This window comes from Stomoxys calcitrans, chromosome 1 (genome assembly GCF_963082655.1).
Source record: "Stomoxys calcitrans chromosome 1, idStoCalc2.1, whole genome shotgun sequence".
In the NCBI taxonomy this organism is placed as follows: domain Eukaryota; kingdom Metazoa; phylum Arthropoda; class Insecta; order Diptera; family Muscidae; genus Stomoxys; species Stomoxys calcitrans.
In genome coordinates, this window is record NC_081552.1 from 185,194,287 (window position 1) to 185,220,437 (window position 26,151).

The 26,151-nt window shown below is 38.8% G+C and overlaps 1 protein-coding gene across 20 annotated transcripts in view; it reads right to left on the reverse strand.

Annotated features, from left to right (window-relative positions):
• LOC106090695 (protein phosphatase 1 regulatory subunit 12B) overlaps positions 1-26,151 on the reverse strand; it is a 225,032-nt gene that overhangs the window by 51,157 nt on the left and 147,724 nt on the right. The gene's annotated exons all lie outside the window — the stretch shown is intronic.

Below are 26,151 nucleotides of genomic sequence, written 5' to 3' on the forward strand. Positions count from 1 at the left end.
AACGCCTGTTTCCCCCCACAAATGTGAATAAGGGAAAAGGAAAATTCTCTCTGTTATTGTCAAAAAATTCTCTTCATAAAAAACATTTGTAGACTTTTAATGCTCTCAGAGTATGCCAAACGTACGAGATACTCTACTGACTGACTGAATTTTATTTAAGAACTACCTGGACAGGGCCCACTCCGCTGTGCCTTTATTCTCTCTCTCTCTTATTTTATCTGAACCCTATAGTATCTCGGCCAGGAAACAAGTCCTGCTTGGGGATGCTGATACGGCCTTTCAGACATTTTACCCCAATGTGGATATTGTATTGGTGATTTACTCCCAAAAACCATTCATTTGAGTCTCATATTGCTATGGTCGGTAAATATGTCCCGTTAGGAGGATATTTTTTGGGGTGAGGTGGGCCCCAATAAATCAGATTCGTGCTCTAGTCTCAAATACCTTTCATTTGAGCCCCACATTATCATTATTGGTGGCGCGGCCCCTTAATATCCCACCGTTAATAAGGATATCAAAATTTCTGTTTATGAGTTATTTAAAACAAGTAAAAAAGCGTTAAGTTCGGCCGGGCCGAACTTTGGATACCCACCACCCTGAGTATATATTTAAACCACCATTTGTCATAATCCGGTGAAAAATGCAAAATTTATGCCCCCATAGCAGCTTTAACGCAATATGGTCCGATTTGGACCAAATTCGACACGGATATTGAGAGATCTAAATAGTATAAGTCACTGTTAAATTTTGTAGAGCAAAATATTAGTCTTTTTGGTAGCAATATTCAAATATACACCGATCTGAACCATCTACGACACGGATGTGGAAGAGCCTAACATAAGTCAATAAGTCAATGTGTTTGAGCGAAATCGGATTATAAAAGTGCCTTTTATGGGGTTAAGACATTAAATCGAGAGATCGGTCTATATAGCAGCTATATCCAAATCTGAACCGATCTGGGCCAAATTGAAGAGGAATGTCGAAGAACCTAACACAACTCACTGTCCCACATTTCGGCGATATGGAACAATAAATGCGCCTTTTAATGGACCAAAACCTTACATCGAGAGATCGGGCTATATTTCAGTTATATCAAAATCTGGACCGATTTGGGCCAAATCGCAAAAGTCCCAAATTTTGGAGAAAACGGACAATAAATGCACCTTTTATGGGCCAAAAACCTTATATGGAGAGATCATTCTATATGGTAGCTACATCCAAATCTGGACCGATTTGACAAGTACTTTTTATTAGTGTAGGTCGGTTGGGATTGTAAATGGGCCAAATCGGTCCATGTTTTGATATAGCTGCCATATAAACCGCTTTTGGGTCTTGACTTCTTGAGCCTCTAGAGGACGCAATCCTTATCCGATTTGACTGATATTTTCCACGTGGTGTTTTGGTATTGCATCCAAAAACTGTGTTAAGTATGGTTCAAATCGGATCATAATCTGTTGCTAATTTTGCCCATGAACATTCCACTAAGGAACAGGGGCAAACTTCTCACATATTAATGAGTGCAGTGCGAATCAAGTTCAAGCTCAATGATAAGGGGCCTCCTTTTTATAGATGAGTCCGAGCGCGACACCTATTTGGAGAGAATTTATACATGGCATAGTACCTCACAAATGTTGCCAGCTTTAGCAGGGAAAAACCACCGCTGAAATTTTTTTCTGATGGACTCGCCAGGATTCGAACCCATGCGTTCAGCGTCATAGGCGGACATGCTAACCTCCGATCTTGGGTCTTGACTTTTCGAGCTTTTAGAGGGCGCAATTCTTATCCAATTTGGCTGTAATTTTGCACGTGGTGTTTTGGTGTCACTTCCAACAATTATGCTCAGTATGAATCCAATCGGTTCATAACCCGATATAGCTTTCATATAAACCGATCTTGAGTCTTGAATTCTTGAGCCGCTAGATGGCGCAATTCTCATCCGATTTGACAGAAGTTTTGTACCATGACCTTCAACATACGTGCCCAATATGGTCTGAATCGATCTAAAGCTCCGATATAAACCGATCTACCGATTTTGTTTCTTGAGTCCTTACAAGGCGCAATTCTTTTCCGAATGGACTGAAATATTACAGAATTACTTGTACAATGTCCAGCATTCAATTCATTTATGGTCCGAATCGGACTACAACTTGATATAGCTCCAATAGCATAAAAGTTCTTATTTATTATTCTTTGTTTGCCTAAAAAGGGATACCGCGCATAGAAATCGACAAATGCGATCCATGGTGGAGGGTATAAAAGATTCGGCCCGGCATGCTCTTATTTGTTTAAATTTTTTTTTTGTAATTTTATCAATTGTGCGGGGAAGTCAGCGTTCGCCATGTCATGAGCCAGAAGTTTATTCAGGAATTCCAACTTTAGGGGCCTGCCACATGATCTCGCTAACATCTCATCTCTAATCATTCCAAATTTCAAAGCGATATCTCTAACCGTTTTCACACGGCATACTTTTAGTAGTTTTTTTTCGATTTTATCCCCTGTTTTCGTAGTTATCCCAACGACTTATATCTTATATTTTGCTTATTCGTATCAAAAGTAAAAAAATGCTTTACTCCTCCAAAGTGGCAACTCTAACCAACAACATCTTCCACGCACTTAGGCTACATCAAGAAAAAAAGAGCACATATCCGAAATCTTCTCCCACATTGTTCTCAGTTAAACAAAAAATATCTCAAAGGGAAAGGAGAGAATTTTATCTAAAAATTTCCCCCCCAAGTGAGACTATCAATTTGAAACCCCCAACCAATATATGTTAAAGAAAACGAGATTAAGAGACTTTGGTGTGTAAACTCATGAGGGGGTAAAGTATGTGAGAACAACACAAATGAATTCTGTAAATAATACAACAAAAACTCATGGGTGGTGTTGTATTGTGATGTCGAGATCTTATATTCGGTCACCTGTTTTCGGGCGACTTTGTCTGTGGATGAGCGATAGCGTAAATATTTTATGTTATTTTCGGCAGCATTGCATGTTGCATCGTCAAATTGCCCATTGTCAACACTAAAAGAAAAGGAGGTGGAGCCAAATTGGATAATAACTGCGCCCTCTAGAGGCTCAAGAAGTCAAGAACCCAGATCGGTTTCTATGGCAGCTATATTAGGTTATGTACCGATTTGATATTGAAAGTTATAACAAAACACCTCATGCAAAATTTCAGCCAAACCGGATGAGAATTGCGCCATCTAGCAGCTCAAGACCCAAGACCGGTTTATATGGCAGCTATATTAAGTTATTAACCGATTTGAACCATATTTAGCGCAGTGGTTGGAAGTGACACCAAAATAACACGTGCAAAATTACAGCCAAATCGGATAAGAGTTGCGCCCTCTAAAAGCTGAAGAAGTCAATACCCAAGATCGGTTTATACGGCAGCTATATCAGGTTATGAACCGATTTGAACCATATCTAGTACAGTTGTTAGAAGTAATGTTAAAACACCATTTGAGTCAAATCGACGAGAATTGCGCCCTATAGAGGCTCAAGATGTCAAGACCCAAGATCGGTTTATATGGCAGGTATATCAAAACATGAACCGAGCGTGGTTAATGCGATAATTGTATCGTAAATGCGTTTTCGCTATTAATACGATTCAAATACAACATACCAACGCACGGCCCTTGAAGCCAACACACCTAATATGGTTGAAAAGTCTTCTAACCAAAGACGAAAAACGTTCCATAGTGGTTGGTGTGTGTTGGATTTGAAACTGGGTACACGGAGCAACAGCGAAAGCCGTTGCCGTTGTCTAGCGTTCGAAGCCATCAATACAATTTCCAAAAGATGCACAAAATCATGTGTAGTACGGAAGAAGTGTAATTTGCCACAGAAAGAATGTCTTCTAACCAAAGACGAAACACGTCCCATAATGGTTTGTGTGTGTTGCTATCTTTGGCTTCCCTTTGCCATTTGCATCTCCGATCATTAAGGTCGTCTCGAAAGAGAAGAGAAACAAACAAAAATTGTAAAATTAATTGATCTTCGCCCTAACAGGCAAAAAACTTGAAAAATTCACCGATTTGGCCCATTTAAAATCCCAACCGACCTACACTAATAAAAAGTATTTGTGCAAAATTTCAAGCCCCTAGCCTTACTCTTTTGAAAGTTAGCGTGCTTTTGACAGACAGACCGACGGACAGACAAGGCTAGATCGACTTAAAATGTCATGACGATCAAGAATATATATACTTTATGGGGTCTTAGACGCATATTTCGAGGTGTTATAAACAGAATGACGAAATTAGTATACCCAAATCCTATGGTGGTGGGTATAAAATTACATCCAGTGTCGTATCGCTTATTTTTGTTCAATTTTGCAAAAAAAAAAAAAAAATAACGTTCCCGACAGTATCGAATGAGGGGAGCAAATGCCCCTGGTTTTGGGCCCAGGGGCATTTGCTCCAAAAACGAACTTCTGATTCGTATTCCTGGGATCAACCCACATCTACATAACATAATTTCAGCGCAATCGGGGGCGCATCCCCGTCAAATTCATTTTTGCCAAAGTGTAGAGACTTAAATTAACACAGTCCGGTTTTCCTACTTTTGAAATGAAATTGACCCTTATCTCCAACCATCCATCTCCCAGGAACATGTAGTACATGCCAATAAAAGCAGAATATACCTCCCAAGGCCAGAAAGCCAATTTGTCGGACACTTCACCCTAACCTTAATCTTCGATTTAAGCGAAATTATGTTTTCTAACTTATGGTAACACAAAAATATAAATTTCTTAAAAAAAAAACAGTTTGGGGTCAAGTTACCTGGGGGAACGCCCCATCCCAAAACTCATCCAAAGGGACATGTATACCGAATGGGGCAATATGGGTATGAAATTAAAGGTATTTGCGAGGCAAGTACGAATCTGATATAAAAGTTTGGCCCTGGGTAACACAAAAACATAAATTTCTTTTAAAAAAAAGTTTGGGATCAAGTTACCTGGGGGAACGCCCCTCCCCAAAACTAATCCAAATGGACATGTTTACCGAATAGGGTAATAGGTGTATACAAGTAAAGGCATTTGTGAGTAGAGTATGAATCTGATATAAAAACTTGGTTTCGGGGGACTGGGGCCGTCCCACCCTAATCTGATATAAAAACTTGGTTTCGGGGGACTGGGGGCCGTCCCACCCTAACAAATTCACCCTAAAAGGACATGTAGGCCGATCTTGACAATATGGGTGCCCGATGAATATATAAATCTCATATTATTACTTGTGACCAAGTGTATCGATACAAGTATACTAGTTGGACCAATATGAGAATCAAATTAGGTTAAAATCTTAGCAGCCCGAGCTCCATTAAAACACCTGCCTACAGGACATGCAGACCTAATGGGACAATATTGGACCCCAATGAAAATTCTTTGAGAGTACAAAACGAATCTGATAACTTTATTTGGCCCACATCAACAAATCCCCATACGGTAATGAAGACTGATCAGTACAAAATAGAATTCTAAGGAAAAATCTTTGCGAGTGAAGAACAGATTTGCATCCAAATTTGGTTGAAACTTCATATAGCATGAACCTGTGCGTCTTTTATAATATTGTATTGGATGTAATACCTTTATAAAAGGATTATGAATGTTAATAGCGAAAATGCTAAACGAATAAGTAAATGTGGGTTTGGGAAGGATCTATCGTTCTAAACGTTTTGACCGTCAATATATTTGAAGAACTACTTATTTTTAAAAAGCCATTTTAAGGGTGGTACTATATTCGGTTTTAGCGAAATTTTTTCATGATTACTTAGTTAGATAATAGATTTTGAAGCAAAAAACTTGCAATTTATTCAGTAGGATATTCCCTCATTATTTTCGAAATAAAAATTCATAAAATTATTATATTGAGATTCTTGTAGTTTTTCAAAAAAGTAACCGTGAATAACATGTGTTTTTACAGGTGAAAAATGAATATAGTACCAGCCTTTAGATCCTTTAGGTTCTTGAACTAGTCAACTTTTATGCGTGTTCCAAGTTTTTTTTTTTTTTTTAAATAGTGATTTTATTTCTCTTACGTTTTTGGTTTCCTTTTAAAACATTTTAAATTTCATTGGCTTTGAGCAGGGGACAAAGTCAATGATAGAAACATGAAAAAATCCATTATATGTATACCTATCATATATTTTAATTTAATTCTTTTGATCTTCCAAAACCATTAAAATGGAATCATTCAAAATATTAAGACTTTCATTTAAATTTATTTAGCGTGGGTATTGAAAACAAAATCGTCCAGACACATTTGGCCAGCTACAATATATGGAGAATAAATAACGTTCTGCGGTATGCCATATGTCAATGCTTTGAACAATTCGCTTAGAAACTGGCCCTATTACAAAATCAATATTTTTCATTTTCAAGAATTTCAAACTTCTAGGGTCTAAAAGAGATTACTCTAATGAAGTCAATAGTGATATATAATACCGAAATCAGTTCTTTCATTTTTGGCCTTAATTAGATTCCCATGTGGTGTGTCTGTGTGTGTGTGTTTGTGTCTGCATTAAATTTTTAGGCAAAGTGACATATAAAACTATAGCTTTTAAACGTTCATTGAACTTTCATTTCACTTTCGGTCAATATGGATCTATGCCAATACATAAATATTTAACCATGTCTGTCTGTCTGTCCCCGTTTGCCTGCATGCCTGCCTACATACCCGCCGTCTGATCATTTGGCCATGCAACACAGAATTCATACGCTGCTGCTGCATTATTGCCTGCCTTTGGCATGTTTTTGGTGGTGGCAGAGCATATGTGGCAATCAATGTTTGTACCAGGAAGCAAACTTTAGAAATGTCTAAGAGCGTATTTACAATGCTGACACACTACCAGCACTATGCCAGTCATGTGGCAAAAACAAAGATAGGGCGCATAGGGACAAAACAAAAACACACATGTCAACATAAAAGTGAATAGAAAAAACAAAAATTAATCAAATACAGATATTAGGCAATTGAGAGAGACAAAATTTTATTTCAAAAAATGTTATTTCTATGGAAACTTTTTTAAAATTTTGTCAAAATTAAGATCCGAACTCGGTTTGTATGGGAGCTAAATCAGGTTATAATCCGATTTTGGTTGATGGTCAACCAAAACACTTCAAGCAAAATTTAAGCCAAATCGGATAATAATTGCGCCCTCGGTCGGCTCAAAAAGTCAAGATCCGAAATCGGTTTATATAGGAGCTGCATCAGGTTATGAACCGATCTTAGCCATAATTGCCACAATTGTTATTGGTCAAAATTCGTGCAAAATTTCAGCCATATAGGATAATAATTGCGCCCTCTAGCGGCTTAAGAAGTCAAGATCCGAGATCGGATTATATGGGAGCTCTATCAGGTTATAACCGGATTTGAACCATACTTGGCGCAGTTGTTAGAAGTTAAAACAAAACACTTCATGGTAAACTTCAACCAAATCGGATAATAATTGCGCCCTCTATTGGCTCAAGAAGTCAAGATCCGAAATCGGTTTAAATGGGAGCTATATCAGGTTATGAACCGATTTGGACCATACATGGCACAGTTATTGACGCTCAAACCAAAAAACTTTATGCAAAGTTTCAACCAAAACGTATAATAATTGTGCCCCCTCTATTGGCTCAAGAAGTCAAGATCCGAAATCGGTTTATATAGGAGCTACATCAGGTTATACGCCGATTTGGACCATACTTGGCACAGTTGTTGGAAGTCAAAATGGAACACTTGGAGTAAAATTTCAGCCAAATCGGCCCATTGACAATCCGAACCGACCTACACTAATAAGAAGTATTTTTCCAAAATTTCTTCGAAAGTTAAGAGTGCTTTCGACAGATAGAAAGACGGGCGGACATGGCAAAATCGACTAAGGATGTCAAGACGATCAATAATATATATACTTAGTTGGGTCTCAGATCAATATTTCGATATGTTACAAACGGAATGACGAAATTCGTATACCCCCATCTTATGGTGGATGGTATAAAAACGAAGAAGATTGAAAACGGACCCCTCGTATGCTGCCGACCCTCGCAAACGTTTTAAGTACGATGATTTGCGTATCTGCACCTGGAATGTATCTGCAATCTTTGTAGAGAGGGCGCAGTATACACACTGGCGGATGTATTGGAGATATATTTGGCTGTAGTTAGTCGGAGACTAAAACACCTTGTCTCTAAGTTTACTCCGGTGGATGAGAGGCTAGCAACAATCCGCATAAAGGCCCTATTCTTTAACATCAGCCTGAACTGTTTAAAACAAGGGGCGACATACTAATCAGCTCGTTCTTTAAAATTTTATTTCCATGTAGATAGATATCGCAATACCTACATATGCGGCCTTAACGCATGACCTCATTTTTCGTTTTTGCTGAAAACACTGGAAAGACTGATTGACCTGAAGGAGAGAGGAGTATTGACGCCGGAAAACTTCAGTGGGGCACAACGCGCATACCTCAAAGGCAGACAGTTCGGTGGAGACGGCGCTTGACGAGATGGTACAGGAGATTGAGTCGTCGCTCCGACAGAAGGAGTACTCTTTGGTTTTCTTCTTCAAAAATGTGAAGATAGGATCGATAAGCGCCGAACTGGACCACACGGGAATTCACCCCATAATTTCCCAGTGGATCAATAATACGCTTTATGGCAGGATTAATAATGCGAACCTGGGAGATAGTGCGGTCAGAAGGTGGGTGACCAGAGAAGCGCCCCAAGGAGTAGTGTTTTCGCAGATTCTATGGAACCTCGCGATTAATGAAATCCTGTTGGATCTCGGTGGGGATGGCACGAGGATAATCGCTTATGCGGACGACGTCGTGCTGCTGGTCCGAGGCAGGTTTCTGTCGACGATGAGTAAGACCATGAAAGGATCACTGAGGAGATTGTCACGATGGGCTACCAGAAATGGGTTCAGGACCAACCTTAGGAAGACGGTGCTGGTGCTCTTCACGCGTAGATGCAAGATACCAGAGTTCAGACTCCCGTCCCTGGGCGGGATCACCCTGCGGCTGTCGCAGGAGGCGATGTACCTTGGCATGGTCCTCGATTCAAAACTGTCCTGAAAGAGGAGGACCGAGGAAAGAAGCCGTAAGGCACTGTTCGCTTTCAACTCCTGCAGGAGGATGTTCGGTAGGAAGTGGAAAGTGCATACGACCATCGGGAGGCCAGTACTGACCTATGGAGCACTGGTATGGTGGAAAGCCGTGGGCTCACAGGGATCCGCACCGCAGGCAGGCCTGGAAGCGATGCTGTATATGCAGCCCATTGAGGCCTATATTCGGAACTGCGTCGCCAAGGTCGCGCTTAGGCTGAGGGAGCTCGGCATGCTGAAAGACGGTGGCAGCCGCAGTTCGATTCTGGGTGTAATGGATGCGGACGGTAAACTGAGGAGGATTTTCGACTACCTTGCATCAGTGCCGATTGGGGTGAGAGCATTTGCAATTTGTTTTCCTAGGAGGAATGAATGGAAAGCGAATGCTGTACTTGAGGTGGATGAGACCTCGATCTACACCGATGGCTCCAAGATGGAATAAGGGACTGGATTTGGGGTCTACTCTGACGCACTCAATATCGGTATATCTCTCTGAGACAGCCGGGCGATAGTTCGGTCTTTCAGGCAGAGGTGTGTGCCATTATATTAGCCGCAAGAGAAATTCTGGTATAGGATTTATCGCCATAGGCCGCATGGGAATACCGCACTTTCAGGAGTTGCCTCGAAGAAGATTAGGAGGAGACTATCGAGCAGTTGCTGTGTTCATGTCCGGATCAGCAGAAATGTAGGCTCTCCTTTCTGAGGAGCAGTTTCATTTGCAATCTGGGTGAACTTGACAATGAGATTTGTTGACGGAACAGGATGGTTTTGACGAGGAGTGCAATAAGCTCAGGCGTAGGTACATCCGTGCTTGCGTGGAGATAGGCGATCTTCACCCCCGCTCGAGTTCTCCATTCCTCCTGTTTTTTTTAAATTTTTTTATTCGTGTATAACCTCTAGTCCGAGATCTCACATCTTCTTTCTCTTCCCTTTCTTTCTAGGGTATCACAATGGGCCAAACTGGCCTCCGAGTGGACTTACTTATGGTGGGCAACCCACTCAACCTAATCTAAAATAACCTTACCATAGAATTTTTTAAAATTTTATTTTCAGTTATTTTTTTCAAATTTTATTTCTAAAGAAAATTTGGGCAACATAAAAAAATTTTTAAACATTTTTTCCATATTTTTATAGAAAGTTTTTTACAAATTTTATTCGCCTCCCCTTCACAATTTAATCTGACCTAAGGAGTAATTTACAAGCGTTTAAGAATGTTTTTGATTATCACTGCGAATATAAAGTATAACTCCTTAAATTATGCGTTATATAATCCTAAAAATTATGCTTCATCTCTTAAAATATACTTTATAATTCCATTATAAATTCCCTGCATTTTTTAGCGACCCTCGCATTCTAATCCAATGAACAAAACATCTTAGCATTTACCTCTCCTACGCAATTCCCAACCAATACGTAACCTTCGGATTGTATCACCACCGTTTAAGAAAGATTTTGATTACCATACCGAAATTAAAGTGCACAGCATGGTAGGAAGGCAAGAGAATTTAGAAAATAACCACTAAAGGTATGCTTTAGATAGTCCCAAAAATATAATATATGAAATATCTTAAAATATGTTTTAGAACTCTTCTTTTGGCAACTATATCCAAATCTGAACCGATCTGAACCATATAGGACACGGATATCGAAACGCCTAGCGTAAGTAACTGTGTCAAATTTCAGCGAAATCGGATAATAAATGCGTCTTTTATGGGGCCAAGACCTTAAATCGAGAGATCGGTCTATATGGCAGCTATATCCAATACCGAACCGATCTATGCCAAATTGAAGTAGGATATTGGTCGGCCTAACACAACTCGCTGTCAAAATCTGGAATGATCTGGGCTATCTTCAAGAAGGATATCAAAAGGCCTAACACAACTCACTGTACTGAATTGCAGCGAATTTGGACAAAGCATGCGCCTTTAATGGACCCAAGACCTTAAATCGGGAACTTGGACTATATAGAAGATATATCCAAATCTGGACCTATCTGAGCAAAACTGAAAAAGGATGTCGGGTGGCCTAGCACAACTCACGGATAATAAATGAGGCTTTTATGGGCCTAAGACCTTTAATCGGCAGATCGGTCTATATGGGGGCTATATCAAGATATAGTCCGATATAGCCCATCTTCTAACCTAACCTACCTATGGCCAAATAAAAAGTATGATTTAGATAATCCCAATAATATGCTTTATAAAATATCTTAAAATATGTTTTAGAACTCCCCAAAAGTATGCAATGTTATTATATTGATACGTATAAAAAATAATTAAAATTGATTTTTCCTTAATTCCTTAGCAAACCACGCACTCTAGTCGAATGAACAAAACATCTTAGCATTCTTTTATGAATATCAATTGTTTGTAGTCTGTCATTTCTGTTTTGGCCATTGTTGGTTAACATGCCACCAGAGAACCAATTGCTGCAATTAAGTCACTATGTTTTTTTTTTTTTTTCGATAACAAAAATATCCACATTGCGAATATTCCCAAAATAGATTCAACAAAACTGTCTATTGAGAGATGACATGGAATACGGCAGCGATGACGACAAAAACTGCAATGTCGTGCAAGTGAAAAAGTCGAGGAAATGAGTGATAGGCGAACTCCAATGGCAGTGTATGTTGGGTATTTTTGGCTCGGACAGTCTCTAAATGGTTGACTGTCCGTCCGTCGCTCTTGCTGGTGTTGATGACCCATTCAACTTTTGACCCGCTTTTTTTCTTGGCTAATGGGGCAGGAAATGTTTTAGTTTAGTATTTTTGCCAAAAACAATATTTTTTCTATAATTTTATAAAAAGTAATACAAAAAAAAAACTAATTGCAATGCCTTGTATATGCATTTTCATTTTTTTCTTTGTATTTTTTGTGCAAAATTGTATGGCAAATTAAGTTTTGTAAACAAGAATGTAATTCTTTGTAGTATGGACACACAAATATGCCACAAGAAGATGGACTATTAATTTTCGAAAATTTGTTAAAATAAATGGGAAAAAATTTGCTTTTCCTCTTCTATGTATCTGTGTGTACGACGCATCTGGTTTGATTTAGCCGTATTGACGTCAAACGATTTCATTTAGAAAAGTTGTGCGGTAAAACGCAATAATAATTTAGAATATTGAGGCAAAAAAGGAAAAAATCATTTTCGTTTCAAAATCTGGTTTTATGGGCTTTGTATATGGTTCAATAGGTCTTTGTGTAAACACAAACAAGAAAAGGATAAAACCGGCAGTACAAAAACATTAAGATTTTATAAATACAAAGAAAAGAAAATTCTAACATGTAAAAATTTGATTTTCAATGAAACTTTTCAAAATAAAAAAAAATAAAAAAAAAACAAGTTAAAAGGCACTCAGTTCGGTTGGGCTGAATTTTGGATACCCACCACTTCGGGTATATATGTCAACCACACATTTCGTAACAATCCTGTGAAAAATGCATTATTTATGCACCCACAGCAGCTATATCCAAATATGGTCTGATTTGGACCAAATACGGCACGGACATTGAGAGGTGTAATAAATAAAAGTCACTGTTGAATTTTGGTCTTTTTGGCAGCTATATCCAAATCTGGACCGATCTAAATCATATAGGACACGGATGTCGAAAAAACTAACACAAGTAACTACTGTGTCAAATTTCAGCGAAATTGGATAATAAATGCGCCTTTTATGGGGCCAAAACCTTAAATCAAGAGATCGGTCTATATGGCAACTATATCCAATGCTGGACCGATCTGGATCAAATTGAAGTAGGATGTTGAGTGGCCTAACACAACTCACTGTCCCAAAATTCAGCAAAATCTAACATAAAAAATGCGCCTATCATAGGCCCAAGACCTTAAATCGCTAGATCGGACTATATGGCAGCTTTATACCAATCTGGATTGATCTGGGCTATTTTTAAGAAGGATGTCAAGAGGCCTAACACTACTCACTGTTCTAAATTTCAGCGAAATCGCACAAAGCATGCACCTTTTATGGACCCAGGACCTTAAATCGGGAACTCGAACTATATAGCAGCTATATTCAAATCTGGACCAATCTGGGCCAAACTGAAGAAGGATGTCAAGTGGCCTAGCACAACTCACTGTCTCAAATTTCAGCAAAATCGGTTAATAAATGTGGTTTTTATGGGCCTAAGACCTTTAATCGGCAGATCGGTCTATATGGGGGCTACATCAAGATATAGTCCGATATAGCCCATCTTATAACTGAATCTGCCTATGGACAAATATATAATCTGGGCAAAGTTTTGGCCTAGTATCTCTATCTTGAGATACTGTAGCGTGATTTCAACAGACAGACGGGCCACTCAATGTCCGTGCCTAATTTGATCCAAATTGGACCATATTTTGATATAGCTGCAAAAGGTGCACAAATTATGCATTTATCACCAGATTATGACGATACGTGGTTTACATAAATACCCGAGGGGGTGGGTATCCAAAGTTCGGCCCGGCTGAATGTAATGCCTTTTTACTCATTTACACAAATTTTTATACCCTACACCACTACTGTGGTACAGGGTATTATAACTTAGTGCATTTGTTTATATCGACTCAGAATCACTTTCTAATTCGATTTAGCTATGTCCGTCTGTCTGGCCGTCTGTCCATGTTAATTAGTGTACAAAGTACAGGTCGCAGTTTTCATCCGATCGTCTTCAAATTTGGTATAGGCATGTATTTCGGCCAAGAGACGAAGTCTATTGAAATTGGAGAAAATCGGTTCAGATATGGATATAGCTCCCATATATATATTCGTCCGATTTACAATAATATTGCAATAAAATGTTAATTCGTAGGAAGACTTTTCTCTTGACTCTCAACATAACTGGTGAATTTCATGAAAATCGGTTCAGATTTTGATATAGCTCTCATATATATATATATATATATATATATATATATATACATATATATATTTATATATTGCCCGATTTTAACTTCTAGAGTCACAGCAAGTACATTTATTGACCAATCCTGCCAAAATTTTGCACAACGACTTTCTCGTCGACTACCACTTTATCTGAGAAGTTTGTTCGAAATCGGTTCAGATTTGGATATAGCTCCCATATATATGTTCGTCCGATTTTGAAAAATATTGCAATAAAGTGCTAATTTGTTAACCGATTCTCGTAATTTGGCAGGAAGGGGTTTCTTATGACTCTCGACATTACTGGTGAATTTTATAGAAATCAGCCTAGAATTAAATAAAGAATTTTTAAGGGTAGGGGTGTTCCCCCAGGCACTTGACCTGATTTTTATACCCACCACCACAGGATGAGCGTATACTAATCTAGTCATTCCGTTTGTAACACCTCGAAATATTGATCTAGGACCCCATAAAGCATATATATTCTTGATCGTTTCTACATTCTGAGTCGAACTTGCCATGTCCGTCCGCCCGTTCGTCTGTCGAAATCACGATAGTGGTCGAACGCGTAAAGCTAGCCACTTGAAATTTTCCACAGACACTTAATATTGCAGTCTAAAACAGATCTCAACCCAGGGACTGAGAATTGTTTTAGACTGCCTGACCATAATACGGTCCTGCAGGCGGAGTTAAGGGCGTTCACGGAATTCGTGATGTGGTGTGTTGCTAACGCGAGGACGTCGAGTGTGAACATCTTTACCGACAGTAAAATTGCCAGAAGGGCAATAATAACCGTGACGGTAAGATCACGAACAGTCTTGCAGTGTTGGAAGGAGATTAACGCCTTCTCTGAGGATGGCAAAATCCACATCTTTTGGATGCGGGCCAAAACGGAGTTAGGAGAAATTAGAGGGCAGGCGATTTCGCGGTGAAGGCCAAAGGACTGCTGTCGATAAAGTTAAGGGAGTGGGCGACGGATGCGAATGCAACATTGTGGAACAGGTAAACGATCGATAGGACGGCGGGGATCCAGATGGGGGAACCAGATCGTGAGAAGACGAGGCTATTACTGAAAGGAAGCAAGAAGGAGGTCAGTATAGCTATTGGAATCATAACGGGACACATAGGAATACGAGCTCACTTATGTAAAATCGATGCGGCAAGTGATAGCATGTGTTGGACATGCGGGGAAGGTGATGAGACGTTGGAGCATTTCCTTTGTCATTGCCCGGCTTTCGCGTCTAACAGATACCGGCACTTAGGTGGAGATACAATACCAGACATGAACCAACTTAGGGGAGTGGTATTGAAAATAGCTAAGAATTTTGTAAGTAGCACGGAATTCCTAATTTAAAATTTTCTTTTTAGAGCTTACTTTATAATTTTAGAGCGCACAACAAGCCGATTACTGGCTGAGGTGTATGTCCATAGTGGCATGGGGCGGATTAATATCTGCACCCTCTTTTCAACCTAACCTAACCTAACCTAATATTGATGTAGGTCGTTGGGGATTGCAAATGGGTCATATCGGTTCAGATTTGGATATAGCTCCCATATAAACCGATCTTCAGATTTGACTTCTTGAGCGCCTGGAAACCGCAATTTTTGTTCGATTTGGCTGACCTTTTGTAAGTGGTGTTTTGTTACGACTTCCAACAACTGTGCCAAGTGCGGTCCAAATCGGTCAAGAAGCTGATATAGCTCCCATATAAACCGAACTCCCGATTTGATTTTTTAGGCTCATGGAAGGCTCAATTTGCAACCGATTTGGCTGAAAGTTTACACATAGTGTTGTTTTATGACTTCCATCAACTATGGCAAATACGGTCTAAATCGGTCTATAACCTCATATAGCTGTGAGCATTCCAAAACTATGTGGCCTAATCTAGACTTGAGAGAGACTTAATGGAGGCCACCGTAGCGCAGAGATTAGCATGTGCGCCTATAACGCTGAACGCATGGATTCGAATCCTGGCGGGAACACCAGAAAAAATCTTCAGCGCTGTCATCCCCTTCTAACGCTGGCGACATTTGTGAGCGTCTTTATCAAGTAAAAAAATATTTTGTCACTCTGATTGAGGTATCTTCAAAACATGCATTCTGAACGCGTCAACCACTTTTTCAGGTATCGAATAACGTTGACCTCTCATTTTATTTTTTACGTACGGGAATAAAAATAAGTCATTCGGTGCCAAGTCGGGAATGTACGGTAGATAACTCACCAAATCGATATTTTGAGTGCTCAAAAATGCAGTTGTTTGAGCCGATGTGTGAGAGCTTGCATTGTCGTGGTGAAGAGTGATCTGTCTACGCCGGTTGGTCTTCCTGATTTCGTGGAAGACAACAGGCAAACAAATGGCTGTGTACCACTGATAGTTGACGGTTCTGTGTTGTTCTAGTGGTACGATTGCGACATGTCCAGTTTTTCCGAAAAAACAGGCGATCATTTGCTTGGAAGTGCTTCGTGAGCGAGCAACTTTTGTTGGATTTGGTTCATCTTGAAACATCCAAACAGTCGACTGCTGTTGACTTTTGGGCTCATACGCGTAAATCTACGATTCATCACCTGTCAATCGTATTTTTGGAGCATTTCTTTCGACACGAGCCTTTTTTGACAATTTGTCAATCGCTCGAACAATTTTTTTCAAATGTTCATGCTATATTGAATTTATGCGGGACCCACTAATGACTAAGGTTGTCTCAATCTCACGATAGGTAACATGAAGATCTTGCAAATTAGTTGGCGCACAGCATCAATGGTTTTTGGAGCAACAAATTTTGGACGACCTTCACGACATTTGTCTTGGAGTAAACTACAACCTTGGTTGAATTCACCATACCATCGATAAACACTGGTCTTTGATGGAGCATTTCTGAGTTAATCCACGACGAAAGTTCTAAACAATAATCGCGCGAAAATATTCACGATTTAATTCCATTTTTTGGGGGATGAATCTTTTAAGTTACTGTAAATAACACAAATAGCGCTCGTATGTCAAAACGTTCTGAGTACGTATAACCTCAAAAATGTCAAGCTTTACTATAGAACTGTCAGTTGGCAGATTGCGACACAAAGGTTGTCAAATCCCGAAATTTGGCAACCCTCCTCGCAGAAAGTTGGCCCCCTATCATTGAGCTTGAACTTAAATCGGACAGCATTCATTGATATGTGAGAAGTTTGCCACAGTTCCTTAATGGAATGTTCATGGGCAAATTTGCATTCTCGCCTTGAAGAGGTCTACCGCTTTGGTATCACTGGCCAGAAATGACGTCTCAGTCATTGCATCCGTCATGACAGGCCACTGTCTGATGGGAAAACATGCTGACAGACTGAAGATTGCAAGTAACGACTTTTGCCCATGCTGTGAGGACGTCGAGGAAGAAGAGACTATAAATCATCTGTTGTGTATGTGTCCCGCACTGGCAGTCAGATGGAGTTCCACTTTAGGTTCTCATTTCTTTGAGAACTTGTCTGATTTAGCGGATGTGAATATTCGCAAGTTGTTAGGCTTTTTAAAGCGATCTGGATGGTTCAGCGGTAGAAACTAGAAGATATCTTCATTCTCCTGTTCCTGTGGTATCACAATGGACGAAAAAAAATGACAGCCTGCTACATAAACCTAACCTAACAATGATCCGAATGGGATGTAGCTCGGATAGCAAAGCAATTATTATCCATATCCTTTGTTTACCTGAAAAGAGATACCGGGCAAAGAACTCCACCAATGCGATTCATGGTGCAGGGTACATAAAAATTCGGTTCGGCCGAACTTATCACGCGTTTATTTGCTTTTAAGCATGAAAGGAGCGTCACGGAAGATCGTTCTTAAATTGAATGAAATGGTCTTGTTGAAACTACATGTCATGCAAGTCAAGCTCTTGCGTTTTAGGCAAAAAAAAATTTAAGCACTACCGTGCTCGCCATTCACAGTTGCATTACGATTCGCATCATCATTGAGGAAGTACGGTCCAATGACGCCACCAGCCCATAAACCGCACCAAACTATGACTTTTTCTGGATGCATTGGTAGCTCTAGCAATGCTTCTGGCTGACCTTCACTCCAAAATCGACAATTCTGCTTATTTACGTACCCATTAAGCCAAAAATGAGCTTCGTCGCTCAATGGAAGAAGCGCGCGATAAACTTTCTTTTGATAATAAAATTCTATAATTTTACAAGCGTTTTTCTTTTGAATTATAGACCAAACTGAAGATGTTTGATAGTGAAGCATAAAACAAAACTTGTGTGAGCTGTTTAAACCAATGTTGGCAAAATAATAGCAGCTAAAAAATCACCCATAAGAAGGTATCTTCCTTCTTCTCTTCATGTGGTATCACAATGGACGAAAAAGTCGAAGTGAGTGTGATGGCAGACTGCCACTTTAACCTAACCTAATCTACCAAGTGGTGTCGCTATGCGACACGCCGTTCATGCGCCGTCCCTTATCATTGAGCTTAAACTTTAATCGGACTTCACTCATTGATATGACAGAAGTATCCCCAGTTTTTTAATGGAATATTCAGGGGCAGATTTGTTCATTTGTACATTTGTGCAATCGACTTTTTTTATGATTTTTATGAGTATGTTTCGAAAAAAAACCTTGTACTTGTACACCATAAAAAAAATAAATTCAAAATACTCTATTAGTTCACACTTCTGCCTTCAACTTAATCCCTATAGTACGCCCATACAATTATTTCTGTTCTTTCATTTCTGTTCTTCGAATTAATTGATCTTTCAAATGAAAACAATAAAATGTTGTTAAATTCATACATAAAAAATTCGTAACAGATGTTGGCAAAGTGTAAGAGAACAAAGCAATTTTGAATAGAAATGAACGAGAAAAATTACACGTAAAATGCCTAATTTGTCTTATCTGTACTGGCCGCAACCGAACGATGATGCACTTGTCAACGTCAATCACTATAGAGATAAAAGATATACACATATATAAACAAATAAAAATAATGCAGCAAATTGAATACAAAAAAATTGAATAAACTGTAGGGGTCTTGTGTTCTATTCTATGGTTGACTTGCTCTCTCATTACTGAAGGACCACCAGGGGCCCTAAAACATATCATAAAGCAAAAAAAAAATATAAATATAATCACTTATATTCTCATTTTAAAATTTTGAAAGTTGAAAATAAAATGTTGCCTAATATTGGTCGTGGTATAGAACAGTGGAGGATTTTTAATCTATATACATAAAAGAGTAGCGTGTCTGACTGAATGCTGGCTGACTGATCACCGCGCAGACCAAACGGCTAAAGCTAGAATCATGAAATTTTGCATGAATGTTGGTCTTGGGTCGTAGGCGCGGGAGAAGGCTGGATTTGGTGATATTTGTACGTTTAAGAACTAAAAAGTACGAAGTAGTACAAATTTCCCCAGCGGAAAGGGCTGGACGAAATGGATGAACTTTGTACAGGGCGGATGGATAGAGGTAGAATTTCGAAATTTTACTTTAACGAAATCTGGTGCAAAAGGATGAGGGTGAAAAGAAAAGTGGAAAAATTGTACCATTTCGTACTTTCTTAACAGATGGAACTAGATGATTGAAATTTAGCTTGTAGGTACAACTAGGAAGAATAGAATGGGTGACTATGACATTTCGTACATTTTGGTATCATTTGGTACTTTCCATACTCTGAAATTTGGTATTTAGTAAAACTTTGAAATATATTATGGGCGTCCAACTGCAATCCCGATCATTGAGCTCGTCTCGAAAGAGAAACAAACAAAAATTGTAAAATTTTATGATATTCGCCCTAACATGCAGAAAACTTGAAAAATTAAAAAATTCGGCAGAGCCCGTCTGGGATTCGAACCTGGAACAACAAAAAGATTTTTTCACAATTCGAACATTTTAGTACCACAATTGGAACTATTTGGTAATTTCTTTATAGATGGAGCTAGAGGTCCGAAATATGGCATGTAGGTACAACTAGGAAATAAATGATGGATGACTAAATGATCTATTCAAAAGTCGTACATTTTGATATCAAAATTGGTACCATTTAGTATTTTCTGTGCAGATGGAGCTTGAGGTCCGAAATTTGGCATGCAGGTACAACTTAGAAATATATGACGGGTGCCTAAATGATCTATTCACCATTCGCACATTTTGGTATCAAAATAGGTACCATTTAGTACTTTCTTTATGGATGAAGCTAGAGGTCTGAAATTTGGCATGTAGGTACAAGAAGGAAATATATAATGGGTGACTAAATGATCAATTCAAAATTCATACATTTTGGTGCCACAAAGTGCAAAAAAGTATGAAATAGCTTATCTTCGTCTACAACGAACGGGGATTACTAAAATTATGCAATTTGGCAAACATTGTTGCAGTCTTGACAAAACTACGACATGTGGAAGAAAACGCACTAATTGTGATGTAATTGGTACCTTGAAAGAATATAATGAGCAACTAGAAGATATTTTTTATTCGTACCTAAATACTCAATATACATACATTTAAGTACTAAAACGTACAAAAAGATGCATACTTTACCATTTGAGCTAAAGCAGTCAAAATCAGGATACGGCAATATTGGGCGGTTAACTCTCAACTCTCAAAACTGGGATACAGCTAGACCTTTACCATACATTTTTTGAGACCAGAAGATTTATTTTTCAAAATCGTACATTTAGATACTAAAACATACAAATTGGTACTCTCTTTAGGAATTGAGCTAAAGCGCTCAAAATTCATTTATACTTTGACAATATATATTGGGCGGCTTAATGATTTTTCCGACAGACAAATTTCGGAAATTTTATACGCAATTATTACAATACTTCATAATCTTATAAACTAAGTGACAACCTAGGTTTTCCGAAGTCATACACTAAAAAGGAAGTATCAAAAACGAGGGTAGCGAATCGGACCACCGGGATGCTAGTATTCTGATAGTTTAATAATATTTTTTCAAATAATTGGCTTAGATCTTAAAGAAAATAATGATTTAATAATAATTTATAAACTATTATTTGAACTCTACGATGGATCAGACAAGTAACATATAATAGAACAAAAATCTAGAAATTAGTCAATTTTTACGCATGGAAGCCATAGTTTCACCAATACAAATTTGAGAAAATCTTATATTACAATTTTTGGTCTTACTGCATTAAACAGCACACTTAGTGGACGATTATCCCAAAAACTTGATCTATTACATAAATAAATTTCAATTTCTATACTCAATGCTTCCTTTGTGGATTACCTGTTCCCACTGTGACACACAACAGTCTGCACTTGGCTAAGCCCAAGATCATACCAGGGGGCCACATATGGCCGCATGAGCAAACATTGACATTGTCACAAATCTGTAGCCAATAAATACTCGTGAATGGTGGAGGATGTTGTTTGCCCCCAAAACAATCACCATCATCATCTTTGCCACCGTCATCGTCACTGTCATCCAAAATAGACTTATTTAATAGTATTTTGCACTTGTTCCTGGGTTGGCAAATAATTTGACAATACAATTCGATATTTAATGTGCTAACAGGTTTGAGCAAATATTTTTTTAAATAGTTTTTGGCAAAGAAGAATAAGTGCAAATACATATTTATATCAGCTCAAAACAAACAAATATGTACTTTTTGCTGTTCCTCATTGTCCCAAAAAAATCATAATAAAAAAATATATAAAATTTACAAAAATATATATACAAATTAAAAATATATATTTAAAAATTAAAAAAAAATATATATTTAAAAATTAAAAAATATATATTTTAAAATTAAAAAATATATATTTAAAAATTACAAAATATATATTTAAAAATTACAAAATATATATTTAAAAATTAACAAGTAAAAACGCACTAAGTTCGGCCGGGCCTAACCTTGGGAACCCACCACCATGGATTCTGCTAAAAATTTATACAAAACAAAATTGGTTGAAGGACATAATTTTATTCAACATACCAAAGTTCTAGGAACCGTACAAGGATGATCGAGAGACAGGTTAAATGGGAGCTATATCAGGTTGTAGACTGATTTGGACCATATTTGGCACAGTTGTTGGAAATCAAAACAGAACGCCGAATGCAAATTTCAGCCAAATCGGACAAAAATTGCGGCTTGTAAGGGCTCAACAAGTCAAATCGTGAGATCGGTTTATATGGGAGCTATATCATTTCGCCCGGAAATCCATCTGCAGGATCGTATATATTCAGGCAGTCTAAAACATATCTCAATCCCTGGGTTCTTGTTGTAGACCCCCATGCTCTGTTTTCTAGCTTCGATCCATCTGCGTAACATGATCTTCCAGATGAGTTCCATCAATCCAAAACTGTGACGCTGGTAGCAGTGCCTCGCACTCGACTTCAAGTGTAGTCTCAGGTGTCCGATCGGAAACCTCTTCCATTCTTTCCAGGTTTCCTGTCATCGCCTCGATTATACCGAGACATGTTCTCCCATCGCCTTAAGTCTCATAGCCGCAGTGGCTGCTTCACACTTAATCTGTATGTCAATAGGTCCGATATCTAGAATAGTCTCCAGTGCCCTAGTCGGTGTGGTCCTCATCCCTTCGCTTATGCCAAGACAACATATTCCTGAACCTGTTGTATGGTCTTTATGTTGCACTTTTTCTCCATAGCAGTCCGCCAAACTACTGATGCGTAAGAAAGTATTGGTCTTATCACGCTCCTGGAGAGCCGGTGGACTATCCTCGGATTCAGGCCCCATTTTGCGCCTATGGCCCGTCTACATAGTGCCCAACATCTGTGAGCCTTCTCAGTACGCTCCTGAATGCGACACTTCCAATTAATGGGTCGATTATGGATGGCAACCCAACTATAGTTGCTTTTTTAATCTTTAATCGACCCAAAAGCATCCTATCCAAGATCACTCATAAGTATTTGACCTTGTCAGATATCGGAATAATTTCGTTGAGGAAACGTGGTACGTCAAATTGGACCACCTTCGTCTTCCTCGTGAACAGGCACCACCACCTTCGTCTTCCTCGTGAACATAGCTGATTGGGATCCTTACCCCTTAGAAGTATTATAACATTGTTTGCATAGCAGACGGGTTCAAATCCCTCCTCAGTCAGCATCCGTAACAGGTCATTTATGGTGGTCACCCATATGAGTGGCGATAAAATGTCCCCCTGTGGCATGCCCTGTTCCACTTCCTCCTTTATATTTATGTCATGGAACACACAATTTATACACCTGTTCCTTGGCATATGGTTTATCCAGTCTCCAAGGTCGCGGACCACCCGGACCACCACCAGATCTAAGGATTGGATCCTTGTGTCGGTCCGCACATTGTTAAACGCCCCTTCGATGTCAATGCAAACAGCCAATGTGTATGTCTAGGCATCGAAGGATTCTTCTATTTTATGCACAATCTCGTGCAGGGCAGTCTCCACCGACCTTCCCTTGACATAGGCATTCTGTTTGTATTTAAGCATTTCGCTGGATGTCCTACTCTTAATCTTGGTGTTCACAATGCGTTCCATGGTTTTGAGTAGAAAGGACGTAAGGCTTATAGGACTGTAGACCTTTGGTGTCGCATTACATGCTTGCCGGGCTTGGGTATAAACACCATCCTTGCCTCCGACCAGGCTTTCGGAGTATATGAAAGTCCTATGCACGCTGTGAAAATAGTCGGCCTCCTTCTGTGATAACGCCGGAAATTTTCCATCAGGTCCGGGTGACTTAAATGGTTTGAAGCTCCTCAAGGCTTTCTTGACCATAAATTCCGTCATGATAAACCTTCGATCATCCTCATTGTTCCAAGATTCCGGTCGTATCCTGTGGAAAATGGGGTTTCATCAAAAGCCTCAACAAGTCTTCCGTTGTCTTTGCTCTCACTCCCATGTCGTCTACTAAAGTTTCAGTTTGGACATGGGTTTTTGAGAGAAACTTTTTCATCTAGGCGGCGTCATTAACGCTATCGACCTATTCGCAGAAAAGCTTCCAGGAGTAACGTTTTGCCGCTCTGGTAATCTTATTGTATTCAATGAGCCGTGGGTAATACACACCCCAATATACTTCCGCTTTTTTCTTTCCCAAGCTTAAGGTTGGCACATCCGCCTATGATGCTGCACAACTGTAGACATCATCGATGATAACCACTAATACTGTCGGCATTTCGAGGCTTAACAAGGAAAGAGAATCGTAATCATAAAATTGGTCTTTATGGTAGCTTTATGCTATTTGGACCATATTCGGCATGAGAGTTGTTCATATCAGTTAAACAACTTGGTAGCATAGCACTATGGTTTGGTTTGGTTAGGTTAGGTTAGCTGTGGCAGTATATATTTTCTAAACATTGTGCCCCTCGGTGGGAATCGAACCCACAACCACCACAGGTAATACGAGAACGCTACCAAGTATAGTTGCTAACGGGGGTACTACTATATGGCGCCGCTAACACAATATTTTACCCGACCCAACTTAACGCACCTTTACTCATCATTTTTCATATATTTTGCCAAATGTATACAACAACAATCGCCCAAATTATTCAATGCAATATTTCTCCTATAAATACCTCAATATTAATGAAGGATCTTTTAAATCCTCATTAATAGCTTTCGCTCAAAATTAATTACCAATGTTCTTGGCAACGGAAAAGAATTTTGTTCGAATATTTCTTAAAACAATAAAAATCCCCAAAACCATACATTTTTTTTCTTTGCGTAGTTTTAGGTGCTGTTCTTGCTTGAGCATATAAATTTTAATCCTCATTCATGGTGAAGATCAAAATGATTGGACTTCAAATCGTTTGTTTAATAGAGCTACACAATTGAGCATTTAAAGATTACAATAAATAATAGGCGTTTGTTTTAAGACAAAAGGGGTTTGTTTTTATTTAAATCAAAGTGCTTTTTATACCCACCACCGTAGGATTCATTTAGTCGTTCCGTTTGCAACACATCGAAAAATCAATTTCCGACCCTACAAAGTATATATATTTCGGATCGTCGTAAAATTCTAAGACGATTTAACGATGTCCGTGTGTCTGTCCGTCTGCTGTAATTACTCTACAGCCTTCAAAGATTGAGATATTGAACTAAAATTTGGCACAGATACGTCTTTTTGATGCACGCTGGTTAAGTTCTTGAACGGGCCAAATCGGACCATATAAAGATCTAATGCCCATAAATGCTTTATTTTTTATCCGATTTTGCTGAAATTTGAAACAGGGAGTAGCTTGAGGCTTCCCGACATTTGACCCAAGTATTGTTCGGATCGGGCTCTATTTAGATATAGCTGCCATATAGAGCGATCTGACGATAAAGAGTCTGATGCCCATAAAAGCTTTATTTATTACCCAATTTCGCTGAAATTTGAAACAGTGGGTTATTTTAAGCCTCCCGACATCTGACCTATGTATGGTTCAGATCGGATTATATTTAGACCGATCTCCCGATAAAGGGACTGAAGCCCACAAAAGTTTTTTTTTTTATCCCATTTTGTTGACATTTGAAACAGTGGGTTATTTTAAGCCTCCCGACATCTGACTCAAATATGGTTCAGATCGGACTATATTTAGATATAGCTGCCCAATAGGCCTGAAGCCCATAAAAGCTTTATTTATTACCCGATTTCGCTGAAATTTAAATCAGTGAGTTATCTTATGCCTCCCGACATATGTTCCAAATATGGTTAAGATCGGACATTATTTGGATATAGCTGTCATATAGACCGATCTCCCGATAAAGGGTCTGAAGCCCATAAAAGCTTTATTTATTATCCAATTTCGCTGACATTTGAAACAGAGTGTAGTTTTAGGCCTCTTAACATTTGACCTAAATATGGTTTAGATCTGACTACATTAGAATATAGCTGCCATATAGACCGATCTCCCGATAAAGGGTCTGAAGCCCATAAAAGCTTTATTTTTGTAACCGATTTGGCTGAAATTTGAAACAATGAGTAGTTTTAGGCCTCCCAACATCGGACCCAAATATGGTTAAGATCGGACTATATTTAGATATTGCTGTCATATAAAACGTTCTGCCGATAAGGGGTCTGAAGTGTTTTGAGACAATCAATCTGCTTTTAATTGGTTTAGACCCTAAATTGGAAGATCGGTCTATATAACAGCTATATCTATATAGTCTGACCCACATATGAGTCAGATCAGACTATATAGATATAGCTGTCATATAGACCGATCTTCCAATTTAGGGTCTAAATCAATTAAAAGCAGA